Below are 18,810 nucleotides of genomic sequence, written 5' to 3'. Positions count from 1 at the left end.
AATGAAAAATTATTTATCCGACTCGATTAATTTATATTATATATATTTAATATTTTAAAAATTTTATTTTATATCATTAAAATATATTATTTAATTAGGACGAGATAAACTCCAAATATAAGATTTATATTTTGGAGGGTGAATAAACCAATCCGTCTAGCCCAGTGTCATCCCTAAATTTTTCCCATAGACATTTTTAAGTTATTCGATGAGATAAGGTGAACCTCGTAGTCTCCAAAGTTGACCTCCATTTTTCCCACTTCAACCTTTATCTTTCTCTAACCATGCTCTCTTCAACCTCTCTCGAACCCATCACTAATCCCAAAACTCCCTTTTTTTCTCCATTTTTAATCCAAAACCCATCTCTTTTATCTTCATATATCCCTTTCTCACCTTCAAAAACCCTCCTAAAACTCATATCAGCCACCCTTATTCCCCCACCACCACTCCCCAATCTCAACAGCAACAACTTTATCAGCCTTTCAGGCCGCCTCCGTCTCCACTCCCAACTAAATTCCGATTACTCAACGCTCTGGGTCGCTTAAATGTGTTAACCAACAGGCTTGGCCTTTGGTTTGAGTTCGAACCACTCATCCCTTCTCTTTACCAGGAAGTCTTTTCACCTCCTTCCATTGAAGAAATAACTGGGATTTCTGGGGTTGAACAGAACACACTGATAGTTGCTTCCCATGTAAGAACCTCTCTTGTTGAAACATATACTAATGAAAGTTTAATATCTTTTTTCGATATCGGTGGTGTTGAATTGCTTCATGAGACTAGGCTTTTGAGTTCTTCCCAAAGAGCCGAAGTTGTTCGATATATTGTTGAAAATAAGTTGGATGCTAAAGGTGCACAGGATTTGGCTAGAGCTATGAAGGATTTCCCGAGAAGGCAATTGGATAAAGGTTGGGGAAGCTTTGATTATAATCTTCCGGGGGATTGTTTATTGTTTATGTATTATATGTTCGTGTATAAATGTTAGTGGAAAGTTAGTTGTAACAAAAGTTATTAAGAGTTGGTTAAGTGTTGTTACTAGTTAGTTAAGAGAAGTTGTTAATCAGCTAGCATTGTTAATCAACTGATATAAATGAGCTGCTAAGCATCCTATCGTGTAATCAAGATTGATAAAATATACTACAGAGATTTCTTCTATCTTCTTGTTTCTTCTTTACATTACAGTTAGGTTTATATCATAACATGGTATCAATCACTAATTCCTGGTGTTGCTATGGTGTGTCTTACTGCTGCCATTCATGAAGCTCAGATGTTCGTCTTCTGCCTTCCTTGCTTCATCGTTCTTTACTTCTTGATTTGGTACGTGTTTTCTTGAAGTTTTAGATCTGTGTTCTTGCCCAATATGGTTGATCTTATGGCTGATACGACTCGTGACGAGAATAGTTCTCAGATTAACTCATCTACGAGCTGTACTCCCACTCGTGTAAGCTCTATTCAGCATATACCCAAACACGATACAATTAAACTCACTGAAAATACATATTTGCTGTGGAAACATCAAGTGTCATTAATCATTGATGGTTATGGTTTGTTGAAGTTCATTTCGCCTAATATAGTTATTCCAAATGAATTTGTTACCAATGATTTTGGGTAAATTGAGGAAAATTCAGAATTCTTGGTTTTTCGGCAACAAGATAAGTTGCTTGCCTCCTGGTTGTTAACGATTGTAAGTATGGAGGTTCTGCCTCACCTTACTAGGCTTACCTCTGCAGCTGATATTTGGAATGATGTAACACGTTTATTTGGTGCTCGATCTAGTGCGAAAATCTCATCGCTTCGCCATACTTTGCATTCACAAAATTCATGAATTTTTAGTAAAAGTCAAAGCTGTGTGTGATTTACTAAATGCTTCTGGAAGTTTTGTAACTGAGCGAGAGCACATTAGTGTCATTTTAGCAGGCCTAACTATGGAGTTTGAATCTGTAATTGCTATAGCTTCCAGGGAACAAGTATCATTGGACACTCTCATTGAAATGTTGCTTGCCTGTGAGACTCGACATAAGATGTTCTTAGGTGAAGGACTCTCGACGAATGCGGTTCAGCTAAAGCCTGATGTTGAATTGAGTGTCAAAGACTATATTGATGATCATTCCTCTCAAGTGCGTGATCAACAGGGAGGTGGTTATCGAGGACGAGGTCGTGGACGGAGTTATAACTCCAACAGGCCACAATGTCAATTATGTGGTAAATTTGGGCATGTTGTTCAGAAGTGTTATCATCGGTTTGATCATGGTTATTTTGGGGTTGGTGACTCTAGTACATTGGCAGGAAGTTATTCAAAACGATCAAATGGTTCAGGTGTTGACCAACATCAACCTTCTACACGGGGATATACTTATACAGTGAACACGATAACATATCATGGCTTTGTTCCTGCCCCTTCCCCTTATCTATATCTAGTTAGTTCAATAGCCTCTAGAGCCTCATTCTTTTCCCCAACAGCCTTTGGCTATTATCCATCTTATGGGTTCGCAGTTGGTTCTCCAAATGATGGTTCAAGCTCTTCTGTAGTAAGGCAGAATCCGTTCTTGACACCCCCGACGCCTGCATCTTTCGTTTTAATGCTTCCATCCTCGGGTGTCCAGACTCTCTTGAAGCCCACGAATGATGTTGTTTGGTATCCTGACACTGGTGCGACCCACCATGTGATTAATGATCCGTCAGTTTTTCACTCAAGTATGGTGTACACTGGCGATAATGACTTACACATTGGCAATGGTGATGGCATTAAAATTTCACATGTGGGGTAAAGCTCTTTATCTTATAATATAAAACCTTTACTTTTGCGCAACATGCTATATGTTCCTAACATCAAGAAGAAGTTGATTTCTGTTTCACAGTTTACGCGAGATAACAGTGTTTTTCTTGAGTTTCATCCATATTAGTGTGTTGTGAAGGATGCTCAAACACGACAGGTCCTTCTTCGAGGGAGGCTCACTGATGAAGGACTTTATCAGTTACTCCCTTGTGCTGAGATATGCTCGAATGCTCAGCTAAATCATGTTTCTATGACTTCAGATCCTATGGATATGTGGCATCGACACCTTGGTCATGCTTCCAGCGATACAACGAAGTCTGTTATGAAGCATTGTAATATTTTTTTCATAAGAATAAGATGACACATGTGCGTGTTGCTTGTATGCAAGGGAAGGCTCACAAACTTTCGTTTTGTTCTTCTACCTCACAATATAATGAACCTTTTTAGTTATTTGTTTTAGATGTTTGGGGTCCTGCTCCTTGTAATTCTGCAAATGGTTTTTCATTTTATGTTTTCTTTGTTGATATTGCAAGCAGATACACCTGGGTTTATTTGCTTAAAAGAAAATCTGAGGTACAAGCATGTTTTATTAACTTCTATAAGCTAATTGAGGTACAGTTCGGCTGCAAAATTAAAATTTTCCAAACAGACGGTGGTGGTGAATATCAATCACTTAAGGGATGACTGCATCAAAATGGTGTTGAACATCGAATCTCATGTATAAGCATCTCTGAGCAAAATGGCCGAGCTGAGCGTAAACACAGACACATAGTTGAAATGGAGTTAGTCATGCTTGCTCAAGCATCTCTACCCCTAAAATTTTAGAGCTATGCTTTTGTGTCTGCAGTTTATCTTATCAATAGGTTACCCACTCAAGTGTTGGATGGCAAATCCCCATTTGAGATCTTGTATCACAAGTTACCAGAATATGAATTCCTACATGTGTTCGGTTGTGCATGCTTTCCATGCATGAGGTACACTAATCACTATAAATTAGAGTTCAGGTCAAGGCAATGCATTTTTCTAGGATATAACTCGTCTCATAAGGGCTATCGATGTTTGGATGATGATGGGAGGATGATTATCTCTTGGCATGTGGTGTTTGATGAGCATGTCTTTCCTTTCCGACAAAGGTGCAACATCTCAACAAATGGTTCGTGTTTTCCAGGGGTCACTAAAGGGCTTCTTCCTATTATTTCGACATCAGCCTTTGGGCCAAGTGGAGTAAACGAGGGTACCATCCCACATACTGTGAATTCTCCGTCTACTAATGGTTTATTATTACCTGTGGAACAGGTTACTGCGGACTTGGTTGATACACATGAAGCAGCGTCTCCATCTGCTGGTGGAATGTTGCCTCATGTGGCGCAAGTTGCTACTGACTCGACAGATGTTCCTATACACTCTACGCCACCTGGAAATATTGCTGAAGAATCACCCCATGGGAATGTTGCTGAAGAGTCACCACCTGGGAATGTTACTGAAGAATCACCACCTGGGAATGTTGTTGAAGAATCACCACCTGGGAATATTGTTGAAGAGTCGCCACCTGGGAATGTTACTGAAGAATCACCACCTGGGAATATTGCTAAAAAGTTGATTTCGTATCCTGGTATTGAAGCATGTTCTTCGAGTAACGTTATAACACCCATCTATATTGATCAGACTGCCCCTGATCAAAATATTCATCCCATGGTTACACGTAGTAAGAATGGGATACGGAAACCAAATGTATAAATGTAGCCTTGAGTGATAAAGAACTTGCATCAATTGATGAGGCCTTTCTTCACCCCCATTAGAAGGTTGCTGCACAGGCTGAATTCGATGCCTTGATTCGCAATGAAACCTGGATGTTGGTCCCCTCTTCCTAAGGGTAGGAGAGATGTGAGTTGTAAATGGCTCTTCAAAATTAAAAGAAATGCAAATGGCTCCATTGTACGCTACAAAGCTCGTCTTGTGGCCAAAGGATTTCTTCAGCAGCCCGAGATTGATTTTAATGAAGTATTCAGTCATGTGGTAAAGCCGGTTACTGTTCGAGTCATCATTTCCCTTGCATTAGCTAAAGGTTGGTCTCTATGACAGGTAGACATCAACAATGCATTTTTGAATGGTTACCTGTTTGAAGAAGTATACATGCTGCAACCTCTAGGTTATAACAAGGTGATGGTAACAAATTGAACAAATCAATATATGGTCTGAAACAGGCTCCTCAGTGTGTTTTGAGAGTCTCAAAGGGTACTTGATCTCAGAAGGTTTTGATGTGTCAAGATCATATGCCTCCTTGTTCGTTCGCAGAACCGGTGCTGGTATGATTTATCTACTGATCTATGTAGATGACATTATTTTAACAGGAAGCTGTTCAAGTGAAGTACAAGGTGTTATAAATAAACTTCATGCAAAATTTTCTTTGAAAGACCTTGGACTTCTTAAGTTCTTCCTGGGTATCGAAGTCTACTATGACTCGAATGGTTTAGTGCTTAACCAACAAAAATACGTGCTTGATTTGTTACAAAGGAGTGGATATGCAAAAGCTAAGGAGCTTCCTACTCACATGGTAACACAATGTAAGCTTTCTGCTGCTAATGGAACACTTATTGATGAAGTGGCTAACAATAGAAGCATTGTTGGTGCTCTCCAATATGTGGTGATCACTAGGCCAGACATTTCCTATGTTGTTAATCCTGTCTGTCAGTTTAAACAATCTCCTAGTGACTTACATTTATAGGCAATCAAGAGAATTCTACAATATTTGTAAGGCACTTCGGACTATGGTTTGAGGTTTTTATCCTCGTCTCAACTATCATTAGTGGGCTTTACTGATGCGAATTGGGGGCTGATATGGATGACGGGCAATCCACATCTGGATATTGCATCTACTTTGGCGGTAATCTAATGTTTGGAGCTCTCACAAACAGCAGGTGGTTGCTCGATCCACTGCTAAAGTAGAATATCGTAGTGTTGCCGCAGCTGCTTTAAAAATCATATGGCTTGTGTCTTTGTTCAAGGAGTTGCAGTGCTCATTTTATGGCAAACCAACCCTTTGGTGTAACAATACAAGCACGGTTGCTGTGTGTTCCAATCCTGTTCTTTATTCAAAATTTAAACATGTTGAGTTGGATTTATTCTTTGTTCGAGAAATTGTAGTGTTGGCCGATTGTAGGTACAAGAGGTTCCAGCTTATGAGAGCAGGTTACTGATGCTCTTACTAAGCCACTGTCTGCCCCGATGTTTATCCGTCATCAGCAAAAATTGTTGGTCACTCAGACTCTTAAAGATGGTTTTGCTTTGCTAACCAACTTTTCCCAAAGTATGGGTGAAGATGATAAAGCTGGAAGTGTGAATCGCAGGGGGAATGTTAGTTTATGTGAACTGCATGAAGAATGTCCATCAGAAAGCAAAGCTGGAAATGTGAGTTGCATGGGGAATGTTAGTGTATAAATGTTAATGGAGAGTTAGTTGTCACAAAAGTTGTTAAGAGTTGGTTAAGTGTTGTTAGTAGTTAGTTAAGGGAAGTTGTTAATCAGCTAGCATTATTAATCAACTGATATAAATGAGCTGCTAAGATCCTATCGTGTAATCAATATTGATGAAATATAATACAAAGACTTCTTTTATCTTCTTGTTTCTTCTTTACATTATAGTTAGGTTTATATCATAACATTATAGGCAAAGTAGGGATCATAGGAATCCTTCTGAAGAAAGAACTACAAACTTGAAGCAAGCATTGCAATTTGTTGTGTCTGAGAGTGCTAAAAATGAGGTTTTGCCAGAGTTGGAAGATAGGAAAGATGGAGAAGAAGAGAAAGTTGATTTGGGAAAGAGGGTTCAAGTCGTTAGGATACAGTTTAGCGAAGTTGTTGAGGCTACTAGTGTGGTGGTTTTACCCGTTTGTAAGGTGGAGCAGGATGTCGAGCTGATTTTGAAAGTGCCTTCGGAATATAGAAGCGGAGGCGATTTCAGTGTCGTGGAGGCCGAGAAATGGTAGAATAGGTGGGTGATGTTGCCCAGTTGGGAGCCACTCGCAGGGCTAAGCAGTGGAGTTGTTGTGGCATTCAATGATGTCAGAGTTATACCGTGGAAAGTGAATATGTAGTATATGTAAGAGGTTATTTTGGTGGTTATGGATCGGAGTCGAAATGAGGTCGAATTGGACGACACATTTTACTTGGCGATGGTTGATGGTGGGTTGAAGGTGGATACAGGATCAGAATTGAAGGCAATAGGTGTGAAGGAGTCTCTAGGAACTGTTGTACTGGTGGTTAAGCCACCTAAAGACGATACCGATGATCAATTGAGCAATGAAGATTGGGAATAAAAGAATCAAAACTGAGTGATTTTGTTTTGATCCTGATAGCAAATAGAGATTACTGGAGGCCATCAATGCCCTTGTAGTAGCTAGATTTATGCAACATTCTATTTATTGCCAAATGATGGCTTCCATTTTAGGTAATGAACTCAAGTATAATACCTTGCTGCAATGTTTGCAAGAGGTAGTTCATTGTTTGTTACATATCATGTAATGCATAAATTGATTCAACTATGAATATCATATAATCCTTTTTTTTCAACTGTGTTCGATTCTTTTAATTGTATTGTAAAATTGCCTACAATTCAAAATACATTCAAGCATCTTGTGCTCACTTCAACCTCATAAAAACAAGTGCATAATCATTGTAATCCTTAATGGAGAAGGAGTTGAGATAATCTTTAATCAAGGTCTTCTTGTACAAAGGTGAGTTGTCAGCTGATAACAACTCCTTAATGAGACCATAAAGCTTGTTTGATGCTTGAAAATGGGTTGTGAAGAAACATGCCACTAATATTCTTGGCCCTACACATTTAGCCAAAACCCTATGTTCATTGCCTCTCAACTTGTCATTCGAGATTAGCTGCATTGAAATGATAGCAAAACCGTCTGATTTTCCAGAAAGAATCAGGAAATACAAGAGTTATGCCCTCGAGTTTCTATACCGGTGTTCTTACCTGTAAGAGGTCACCGATATTAACTATGAGAGCTCCCTCCAATGGATCGATATCGATCCACTGATCTTTATGAAGAACTTGGAGTCCTTTTTGATCTTGTAGAATGATCGTGAGGAAGTCGGGGTCATAACATTTGGCATACCGATTTTTCAGTTCGGGGTAAGCTGGGTAATAGTGACAAACAAAGCTATGCCCTTCCATTCACCCCATATCTGTGAGGTGAGAAGGGTTGAGACCAAGTGCTTCAGATAGAAACCAAAAAGAATTCGGCCTAAGCTTTGAACATGCTCCGAGTACTCTAATAGTGCTTCTCTGTATTTCAAGTTCAGATGTAAAATTATAGCTAGAATTTGATTACGATTCCGGTGCAAGTATAGAATTAGTGAAATACATGAAAAGTTAGAGTAACAAAGTTGTTTGAATATTATGTTTACCTGCAAGTAGTTGGAAATTTATGTTGGGGTGGAGGATTTGGAGCCATAACACAAAACAAATTGTCCCTCCAATTTGCAGCTTTTGACTGGTAGAGATCATAGTTGCTGTTGAATTTAATTTTCTTCTCTCTCTCACATGAATAAAATTTCATCTTCACCTCCCTGGGTTGTTCATGGAAGCTCTATACACAACCGATGACCTTGTTTATCACATCTTGTGGGATTCCATGGTTAATCACTTGGAAGAATCCCCATTTCTCTGACGCTAATCTCATCTTTTCGACGATATCTTCGTGTTCAGCAGGATCTATAACATCTTTTAGATCTATGATGGGAATCTGGAAATATCTTCATGATCATCATCCAACTTTGCAGACATTATATCTTCCGCGGCATGATAAATATTGTCGGCACGGTGACTGCACCGGCATCGACAAGCCCTTTGACGTCAAAGGCCCCATAAGCTCTTTAGCTCTATCATAATCTGTGCGCGTTTCCATTTTTTGCTCTATCTTAATGTTACTTGGTATGAATTTGCAAGAGCATAAGTTTATATACGGCATAAACAACACAATAATAATAAAACAATGAAACATTGTTTTATTTTAGGGTAAATTATGCATTTAATACCTAAATTATCAATTTAGTGCCGATTTAGTATCTAAAGTTTTAATTTTTTTAAAATCATATCTGAAATTTAGTTTTTTTTTCATTTTAGTATCCTCATTGAAAATTTAACGTTAAATTTTGGGGAAAAAATGAAAGTTTAGGTATTGAAACGGACCAAAACTGATAGTTTAGATATTAAGCGCATAAATATTTTACTGAAGAGGTATTAAAAAAATAAAAATAAACGTTATGTATGCTTTTGAAATTTGTTATACCAACGCATGAAAGATATAGTTGGCATTTGCATTATACACGTTGAAGTCAGTCATTAAAAGAATTTTACGTCTCTAGATTTTATGGACAATAACATTTTCTAGTCCAATATTTAAACGATTCTACGAACATAAGTGTCAACAGTGACAGATTCAGACATAATTTTTAGGGGATATACATATATTAATAACATAATTTTTTAAAAGAAGTGGACACCAAATAAAATTTCAATTGGACGTCGTTAATAAAATAAATAACTGATAAAATAAATTTTGAATTTCAAAGTGGGTGCGTGCATGTATCTCCGCCATTGAGTGTCAAACTTTCTTACATTGGATGAAACACTAAAAGGCTAAATAAAATTTGACTTAACTTTAAAAATTGATTTTTTTTAATTTCGAGTTATTCGAGTCGACTCGAATCATCAATTCGATTTTCGAGCTCAAGTCGAGTTGAAATTTTGAAATTTGAGTTATTAAAAAAATCATAATTTTAATTAAGTTTTTTACAATTCTATGATTTAGTCCATGATTTCATTATTCATTCAATTTCTCATTCATTTTAAGTTTCGTTTTTACCAAATTCGAGCCACATGCCCCTAAACCTTCATACAATACATATGTACTTTCGAATCCTCTTTTTATAACAAATTTTATATTTTTAATTTAGTCCCTCAATTTTTCATAATTTCCTTATTTTTTTCAATTCATCATTTATTTTAAGTTATTTTTATCAAATTTAAACAACATGCTAAGATACCACAACAATAGACCTATGTAACTTGAATTCTTACTATTTTACTAAAATTGTAATCTCTTTTTTTATTTACTCCCTTAACTTTGTATATTATTTAATTTGTTCTTTTAACTACAATTGTTTGCAAATTCTTTCTTTCCATCAATTCTTTTTCTCTTTTTTATTCTCATCAATATTTTACCCTCAAAATACTTTCTTTAAAATATAATATAATGAATATATTTTATAATATTAGATTATATTTGATAGATTAAATAACATTATAATGTGAAAAGAAAACAATATATATATAGTTAAAGAAAGTTAAAATTGGAACAAATATTTGTCATAATAGTATAAATAATTATAATAAAATTAGTATAAAAGCTCAAATAACTAACTCGAATTTCTTAAACTCTATTAAAAATAATTCAAATTAAATTCGAGTTATAAAATATGACTTATCAACTCGAATAACATTAAATTTTTTTACTCGACTCGATCGAATGTTCACTCCTATAAAGCACAATAAAAATAAATTGGTCAGCACTAACTTAACACATCACTAACTTAATACATCAATATAATAAAAGATTAGATTGATATAAATAAACTGAAAGTAACTTCTAATAGACATAAATCATATATCAACTTAAGACAAGGATGTAAATTTGTTGTAAGTGATAAAATGTTTCTTAATACTTCATTTTGTTTCCTTACAAGAAAAAGCTAAGGGTTCGTTTGATTCTAAAAAATATAGGTCATTTTTTTTTATTTTTCTCGAAAATAGAAAACGTTGAAGAAAACATGTTTGGTTGTGAAATTAGAAAATGGTTTCTGAAAAATGAAAATAAAAACATAAAAAAAGATGTTTTCAGTGTTTTTATTAAAATTCTTTTAAAATAGGAGAATATATGATCTAGATTTTTAACTTAACTTACATGAGTTTGAATCCTTCTAACATATTTTTAAATTAATGGTATTTGAAATCCTCAAAATGTTAAAAAAATAAAAATGGTCCCTGAATTTTTTTACACTTAATGTAGTCATCAAATTGATTTTTTAATACTTTAATTTTGTAGTATTTTATATTTAATATATTGAATATCTTATTGATACTTTAATTTTGTAGTATTTTTATATTTGATGTATTGAATATCTTAATAATTTTTTATATTTTAAAATTAAATAATTTATTTTTAAAAATAAGTCTTCAATTTAAAAAAAATCAATTATGCCCTCAAACCAAAAAAGCAACTAAGCTCCCTTATCACATAATCATCTATGGTGTACTATCATAAAAATATCGTGAACTACCACTTCAAAATATTGCAAATTATCATGTAATCATTGTGACGGTCAACTTCCGTCAATCAAAGTGTTATAGTGTTTTTTTTTCTTAGTTTAAGGATCACATTAAGTGCAAAAAGCGTGTAGCGACTACACTAATTTTTCTCCCAAAAAATTTGAGGACTTTAATTACCACTATATTTTCATTTTGATAACACTTTTGTGTGCTCTTTCTTATAACAATATTTTTATTAAAAATTAAAATAATTTTTGTGTTATGAAATTTCTTATTAATTTTATTGTTCTATATTTACATATTTCATATGTTAATTTTATGTAATAATTTTTAAAAAATTATAGCTTAATTTAATTATTTAATAACTATTTGTTTATTTTATTTTTTAAAAAATAGATATTTTCATTATTTTTATTTTTGGATTCAAGTTTTCATTTATGTTAACCAAATATATTTTCTAATTTTCAGAAAACTAAAATTGAAAACTAATTTCTAAAAATAAAAATAGAAAATATTTTCTAAAACCAAACTGAGGTTTATAAAGTTTTCAAAACTATAGGTTCGGTAACTGCCTTATTATCATAGTTGAATCATATTCACGAATATAGTATTTTAATGTGTTTATATTTAGACAATATCAATTAAACTCTTTCTATATCATTTTAATTGGACCCATTAAAATAGCACAAATTTAACTTAAGATTTTGAATTAGTGAGAAAAAAGAAAATAAAGTTTTGTAGAAGAATCGTAACATCAAGAAGACTACATCTACATCTACATCTACATCAAATAAAGACATTTATTCGCTTGAAGAGGAAACTGTTTAAAGAATGAGAAAGTTGTGAGGTTTCAAATTAAAGAATCTCCGACTCAAAAGCGAGTGGAAGCTGGTAGTGACCTCGTTAAGTGAAGTGGAAAAGGAAACAAAACTTGATAAGAAACCATTAGTGACGGTTATGTACATCAGCTGTTAAGGCCATCATAAGAAGGAAGGCGAATAAAAAGCTCCCTTAAAACTGAAAATTTCGTATGCATAAATGAGATTGAAAGGGCTTTTCCACAGCTTTAAGGCTTCCATTCATCAATGGCGACCGGTAAGCTCTTCATATACCTTCTTTCTTACAATATGGTTATGGGAATAATCATTTTCAGTATAATCCCATCATCTTTATGGATTGATTTTAGATGGAAAACTTATAACAGTTCTCAGCATCCATGGTGGGGGAGTGAGCCATTATCCCTGCTATCATTCTTGCCTTCCTTGAATCTCAGCTTCAGGTTGGTTGATATCACCCTTCATATATCAAAAGTGAACACACTCGTATCGGACTTTGCCGGTATATGTACCGAAATCCGAGTAACATCCGTCCATATGCAAAGCTTACTCTCTTTTTTTCTTGAGCAGGAACTGGATGGTGACAATGCAAGGATTGCAGATTACTTTGATTTCATTGCAGGAACCAGCACAGGAGGCCTTGTTACAGCAATGCTTACTGCTCCAAATCGAAACAATTGGCTATTGTTTTCTGCAAAAAAGATATCAACAGATTTTATCTTCAAGAGAGTCCAAACATCTTCCCTCAAGAATCACAACACGACAACAACTAGTCGCAATGTAGGTTCCTATCGCAATTGATTCGATAAGTGTCCGACCAAAATCACATAATAACAACCATTTCATCTGATATGTCTCGACCCTTTTTCGGGAACAGCTTGAACTGGTACGCCATCATAACGAAATGGATTAAGTCGATATGGGGTAGATATCGGAGCCAGTTTACGGGTCTGTCGAGGGCTTTATTCGCTGGACCGAAAGTGTGACATTGGTTCCAAGTATGATGGACTTTATCTGCACAATAAGATCAACGAAATGCTTGGGGAAAAGAGTCTTAGTGAGACTCTAACCAATGTGGTAATCCCCTCTTTCGATATCAAGCTTCTCCAACCCATAGTTTTCTCCACCTTAAAGGTTATTTATACAAAAACCGGATTTTTCCGTTCCGATCCCGAGATTGATTCAAGATGGATCACTCAAGTTGTTTTAATATTCTGTAGTCAAAATATTGCAGGCCAGACGTGATGATTCAGAGAATGCTTCATTATCAGATTTCTGCATCAGCACTTCCGCAGCACCATATTTCCTTCCCCCTTACTATTTCGAAATCAACTCATCCAAAGGCACCAAGAAATTCAACCTCGCCGATGGCAGTGTTGCAGTCAACAATTCCGTAAAAACTCATTCATTTTCCATAACAAACACATCTTCATTCATAAGATTGTTTCTAACACCATTGTAAGACCCACATACCGATGTGGATGACCCGATCCGATCCGAGGTGTCACATTAGGGCCACCGGAGCAACCACAGTTAAAATCTCAGAAAAATTTAAAATTTCTTTTAAAACATGTAAAATCATAAAACAATTTATAATTAAAATACAAATTCGGAAAATCATTCATATATTACAGACATAATTAAAATCATACACGTTTCAGACTCATGTATAAAAAAGACCACCTACATGCCCCCTAAACAAACACACCGTACTCCGCAAGCAACGCCTGTGGAACTCCTTTACCGATGTCGATAGCTGCACTGGTTTGATCATTTTAACCTGAAATGGTGAGTAACAGAGTAGCTTTGGAGCGCTCAGTAATACAGAACTACCAAGTGATGCTGAAGAATATGCAGATAAATGGAAAACCATAACATTTACTTGTTGATTCAATATCTACAAGTTTTCGGAATGAGCTACAGTTCCACTGGTATTTCAGGTAGTAAAAGACATGAAGCTTTCCAATCAGAGTAGACGTTCGGAGGACTAGGTTCAGAAGATCAAAACAATGTGTCTAGTGTGTTCTCACAAAACTAGTGAAAATGTACATTTCTTTTTAAAACAGTAACAGTTTAAAATGTATTTTCAAAAACATAGTAAAACCCTCCAACCAAATGTCATATGCAGTTCCCCAAAACTACATAACCTAATGGAGCACCTTGGGGCCTGAGAGCCTACCCAAGAAAGTTCTCGGGGCCTCAGAGCTTACCCAAGGGTTGCCTTAGGTCCATAAGGGATTATCAGTCATACCAGAGTCCCAAAGTACCCCGTATAAAAATAATTTCAGTCAGTGATCATATATATAAGAAATCAAAGCATAGATCAGAGATCATAACAGAAATAAGAGAAACATCCGTGTGATCAGGGAACACACTAGAAGTTCCATATATTTTTCCGATGTGATTGGTATTTATCAGATAGGGAGTTATGAAACTTCTGTAAACTGAAAATTCAGAAATGAGATAACCATAATAGGGTTTGATAACTGGCGGATTCATTAGTTATTCAGAACGTGATTTATCAGGATCCTAAAGTATACATATATTTTTCGGAGGCACTATAAATCAAACATGTATTCACAATCTTTTGCATCAGAGTTACTCATGTTTTCATATATGATAAGAGTAATTCCATTATTCAGGAAATCAGAGGCATTTTGGGCATTAAGTCCTTAGAGAATTCTTAGTGATTTGAGCTAATAAGAGAGAAATGAAGATTCATGGCATTTACTATTTGTGACGATTTATCGGAATATCGAGTTAACTCGAACTATACAAATCCCAACAATGATGCCTGCCAACCGGTCAAAATGTTGCACTTCAAGGGTATTTGCACTTTAATACTGACAAATTTTGTCGAACTGATCATCATCAGAACCATCGTTGAACGGAGCTTGAGGAACTTACTTATTCCGATGTCAATTTCTTTATTTAAAAATTGCAATAGTCTCCAAGATGACCAACGTACTTAAATTGTACTCCACAACCATTAGGGACGATACAATACTCAGGTTTTCTCGGTGATTCCAGAATTTTTCCAATAACATTCACTTATTTCTAGGTCATGAGGGTATTTAGGTCATTTAGTAGTTAAATCTATCCCGACCACTTCGTAGTTTCCAGAGTAATTTGGACATTTTCGAAATTCGGATACATACGGTACTTCCATTTAGATTAACTTGGTCATATAATATAGTCTTTTTGGTATTCGAGGTTGATTTATTCATTTCAAGACTAAGGGAATATAGTTATTCTAGAGCTTGGATGTGCTTCGAATCATATTACACTTTAGGGGCAATCCAAATAAATGATGAATTTAATCGATGATTCCAATATTCAAGTGGATCATAATATAAGTTTTCAGGTCGTCTCCCTTATCATAGTCATCCATAGTCCTTGTTTACACTTTAAGAGTATTATCGTCATTTCATTAATTCTATCAGTGGCATTACTTCTGATAACTTAAGCTTGAAAGTATTCTAGTTCCTTTAGAATTCAGAGTACTTTGTTCATTTGATCACTGGAGGTTATTTTCACCACTAGGGGAAGTCTTGGTCCTTTTACAGTATAAGGGCATTTTCGTAATTTTACCATATAATACTATTTTTGGTAATTTCTTATCCAAATATTTCCAACATTTAACCTTTAACGAGATTAATCAAAATTTACATGTTCTGAGATTGATTGATTTACTGATTAAATCATTGAACTGAGATTTGTTTCCGATCAGTCTACTAATTTCTTTTTCGAGCCGCTAGAGTCTTATTCAATGTTCCGTTTTTATTCCAATTTCCGTTTGAGTCCAATGATAGTTAACTACATATAATGGACCAATCATTTCATTCATGCATTTATCATTTATCAGTTAGCTCCGAAAAGCATATAAAAGGTAGTAGAGTATTATCTCAGTTTTTGTGTCATATCGATCGCCCATTTAAACTCCATTCGAACTCCCTCGAACTTTAATTCAATGTCCAATAATTCCTCGGAAATATCAAATAATTTTACGTTAGAAACTGAACTTAATTAAGAAACCAACTTGAATACAAAGATAAAACACTGAAAAACAGTTTACTGGGTGCGAATTTGAAAAAACGGACTTCAGATTCAGACTCAGGACGTCGAAAAAAAAAATAAGACTTTTCGAAAAAAAAATTGACTTTTTCAGTCAAAGTCAACAGTCACAGTCAACAAGTCAAAGTTAACAGGTTGACTTGGACGAGTTGACTTAGACGGGTTGACTTGGATGAGTTGACTCGGACTGAATTGACTCGATCAGGTCAAACAAACCCGGTTCGGACCAGGTTGAGCCGATCCATACCGGTTGGACCGATTCTATAATGTTTCCAGGGCAGGCAGAACAAGTCCACATACACGCGGTGGCACGTGGTGACGGCGACGGTGTCGAGGTGGTCGGTCGATTACTCGCTATTTAAGCACTCATCACAATTCAACCAAAACAGATTAAAAACCCAACCTAAACACGGTGAATCGAACGGAATAGGGTGGTCAGAGAACTTACCGCGACGGATGGCGAACGGGCAATGGTAAGGCGACAAACCCGGTCAGGTTTTGATCGGAACTCGCAGGGGAACACATTGGTGACGGCAGTGAGGCGAGCTGACAACCAAGGTGGCTGGAATTTGTGTAAAATCCGACGGCAGTGAGGGGTTCTCGGTGAGGATTCAAGCGTCGATTCACGTCGATCGACGTCGAATCACGCTTCGGTGATGCCTAAGCCTTGGTCGCCGGTCAACGACGGATCGAACGGGGATAGTTGGGGGTCGAACGGTGGTCGGACAGCGAGGGTTTGGGAGGCCGATGAGGCTTTGATTGGGGAGGGTTTTAGGGATTTAAATTTCCGAAATTGGGACATTTTATTTTTATTTTTCTCTGTCCAAAAAACAAAAGGTAAATTTAGGATTATATCCCTGAATTTCTTGCACTTTCTAAAACAACTTATAATTTCAAAAACCTATAATTTGACCCCCTAAAGTGGGGTGTGACAACCATTTTTTCTTTACAGATTTTGTTAGCAATATCCGAGGTGACCAAAGAGGCAAAGAGATGTGTTTAAAAAGTAATGAACTTTCAAGCTTGAACACCATGGATTTTGATAAGTTTCTCTCGCTCAGACTGGAACGTCGAAAAGGGATGAAAAGCTTGAGGTTGGAGATGAAAAAAGATGGGGACTTTTCAGATGGTTCATGAGGCCTAATGGAACCAACCCATTGTTTGATGTTGTCTTGACTGCCATGGATGATATGGTTGATATGTATTTATCTATTTTCTTTCAAGGCTCATATTTCAGAGACAATTATCTACGAATTCAGGGTTTTTTTTTTCATTCTGAACATTGAGATTGTGTTTGATTCCCCCATTTGTTCATTTATATAATTCGAATTCAAAATGTTTTACATTGAACCAGATTGCTGGCTTGAAATATACACAAGCAGCGACAGACAATTCAAACAGAGAAAACCTCGAACAGCCAGGTTGCAAATCAGCTTCTGAAAATGCCTGTTTCTGCTGTTAACTTGGAGACTGGTTTATATAAACCAGTGGAAAATTCACACACATATGAAGCACTCACCAGTCTTAATACCATCTGTATTGATTTCATACAATCAAATTATAAACGCTGAATCCCGAATCCCAAATCTGCTGAATATGAACTCTTAAATGCCGAACTTATGTAATATTTCACACTTCTGTTATTCTTAAACAACAATATCAATAACAGTTCATATCTTCACCGAAAAGAGAAATTATTATAGTCTCTCTACAAAGCAGGCTCATAAAATGTCGGATTCAAAAGAACAGTAACAAAAACTCAACTTCAAGAAAGTACAAATTATGTTCATCCATTAACTATTTATATAATAACCATTCTAGAGCAGTGCTTATGTGAAGAAAAACACATTACTTGAGCATTCCCTGCTTCTGCATCAATTCTCTTTTAGCTGACCACAGCCCTCTATCACAACGTGAGAAGTTCTCCCACTATCCGAACCTACTTTTTCCATTTCCTTCACAACGCTATAACCGTCCACTACTTTACCAAAGACATGTTTTCCGTCGAGCCACGGGGTATGCTCAGCGCATAGAAAGAATTGTGAACCATTGGTGTTTGCTGCAGCATTTGCCATTGACAAACAACCAGGTCCTGTGTGTTTGAGCTTGAAGTTCTCATCTGCAAATTTCAGACCATAGATCGACTCTCCTCCCGTGTCATTCCCCTTTGTGAAATCTCCACCTTGACACATGAAGGACGGGATGATTCGGTGAAATGCCGAGGCCTTTATAGTGCAACAGCTTCCCAGACATTCCAACACCTTTCTCCCCAGTACAGAGGGCCCGGAAATTTTCAGCAGTTTTTGGCACGACATCAGCAAATAGCTCCATTACAATCCGTCCCCCTTTTGATTTTCCAATCAAAATATCAAAGAAAACTTTGGGATTTAACTTCGACATTTTGTTAACCTAGTTAACACACCTGTGGACAAGAATCAAAATGTTGTCTCTTCAAATTCAAACTTTTTATACAAACAAAACAATTGGCATGCATCACACTTTAAAAGATACGAGTTTTCACCATGCAATCCTCAATCGAACAAATATGATTTTACTACTAACAAGGGAAACAAGAAACTTGAATCTCTGCATCTGCAATAACATATTGACAAAGGGGAACTCAAACTCATTGGTCAATATAATAACTGAATATTAGCAAATGGGTATTAATAAAATGTAATCATCAACCATTTAAACCTCAAGATAAATAATGGGTATTTATCAAAAGGATAACTTTTTGAAGAGGATGATACTCATGATATTGCACAACCATCTTTCAATTAAAAA

General features: G+C 35.9%; 4 pseudogenes; 2 read left to right on the top strand and 2 right to left on the bottom strand.

The window, feature by feature from the left end:
* The first annotated feature begins 184 nt into the window (after positions 1–184).
* On the top strand, positions 185–7,338 carry LOC120182956 (annotated as a pseudogene).
* A 72-nt stretch (positions 7,339–7,410) lies between these two features.
* LOC120182870 lies at positions 7,411–8,690 on the bottom strand (annotated as a pseudogene).
* A 3,461-nt stretch (positions 8,691–12,151) lies between these two features.
* LOC120182869 lies at positions 12,152–17,485 on the top strand (annotated as a pseudogene).
* A 246-nt stretch (positions 17,486–17,731) lies between these two features.
* Positions 17,732–18,606, bottom strand: LOC120182965 (annotated as a pseudogene).
* Positions 18,607–18,810: the final 204 nt, after the last annotated feature.

Source organism: Hibiscus syriacus, unplaced genomic scaffold (genome assembly GCF_006381635.1).
Source record: "Hibiscus syriacus cultivar Baekdansim isolate YM2019G1 unplaced genomic scaffold, ASM638163v2 tig00112738_pilon, whole genome shotgun sequence".
In the NCBI taxonomy this organism is placed as follows: Eukaryota; Viridiplantae; Streptophyta; class Magnoliopsida; order Malvales; family Malvaceae; genus Hibiscus; species Hibiscus syriacus.
The sequence above is the reverse complement of the archived record's forward strand: the minus strand, read 5'-3'. Positions and strand labels throughout refer to the sequence as shown.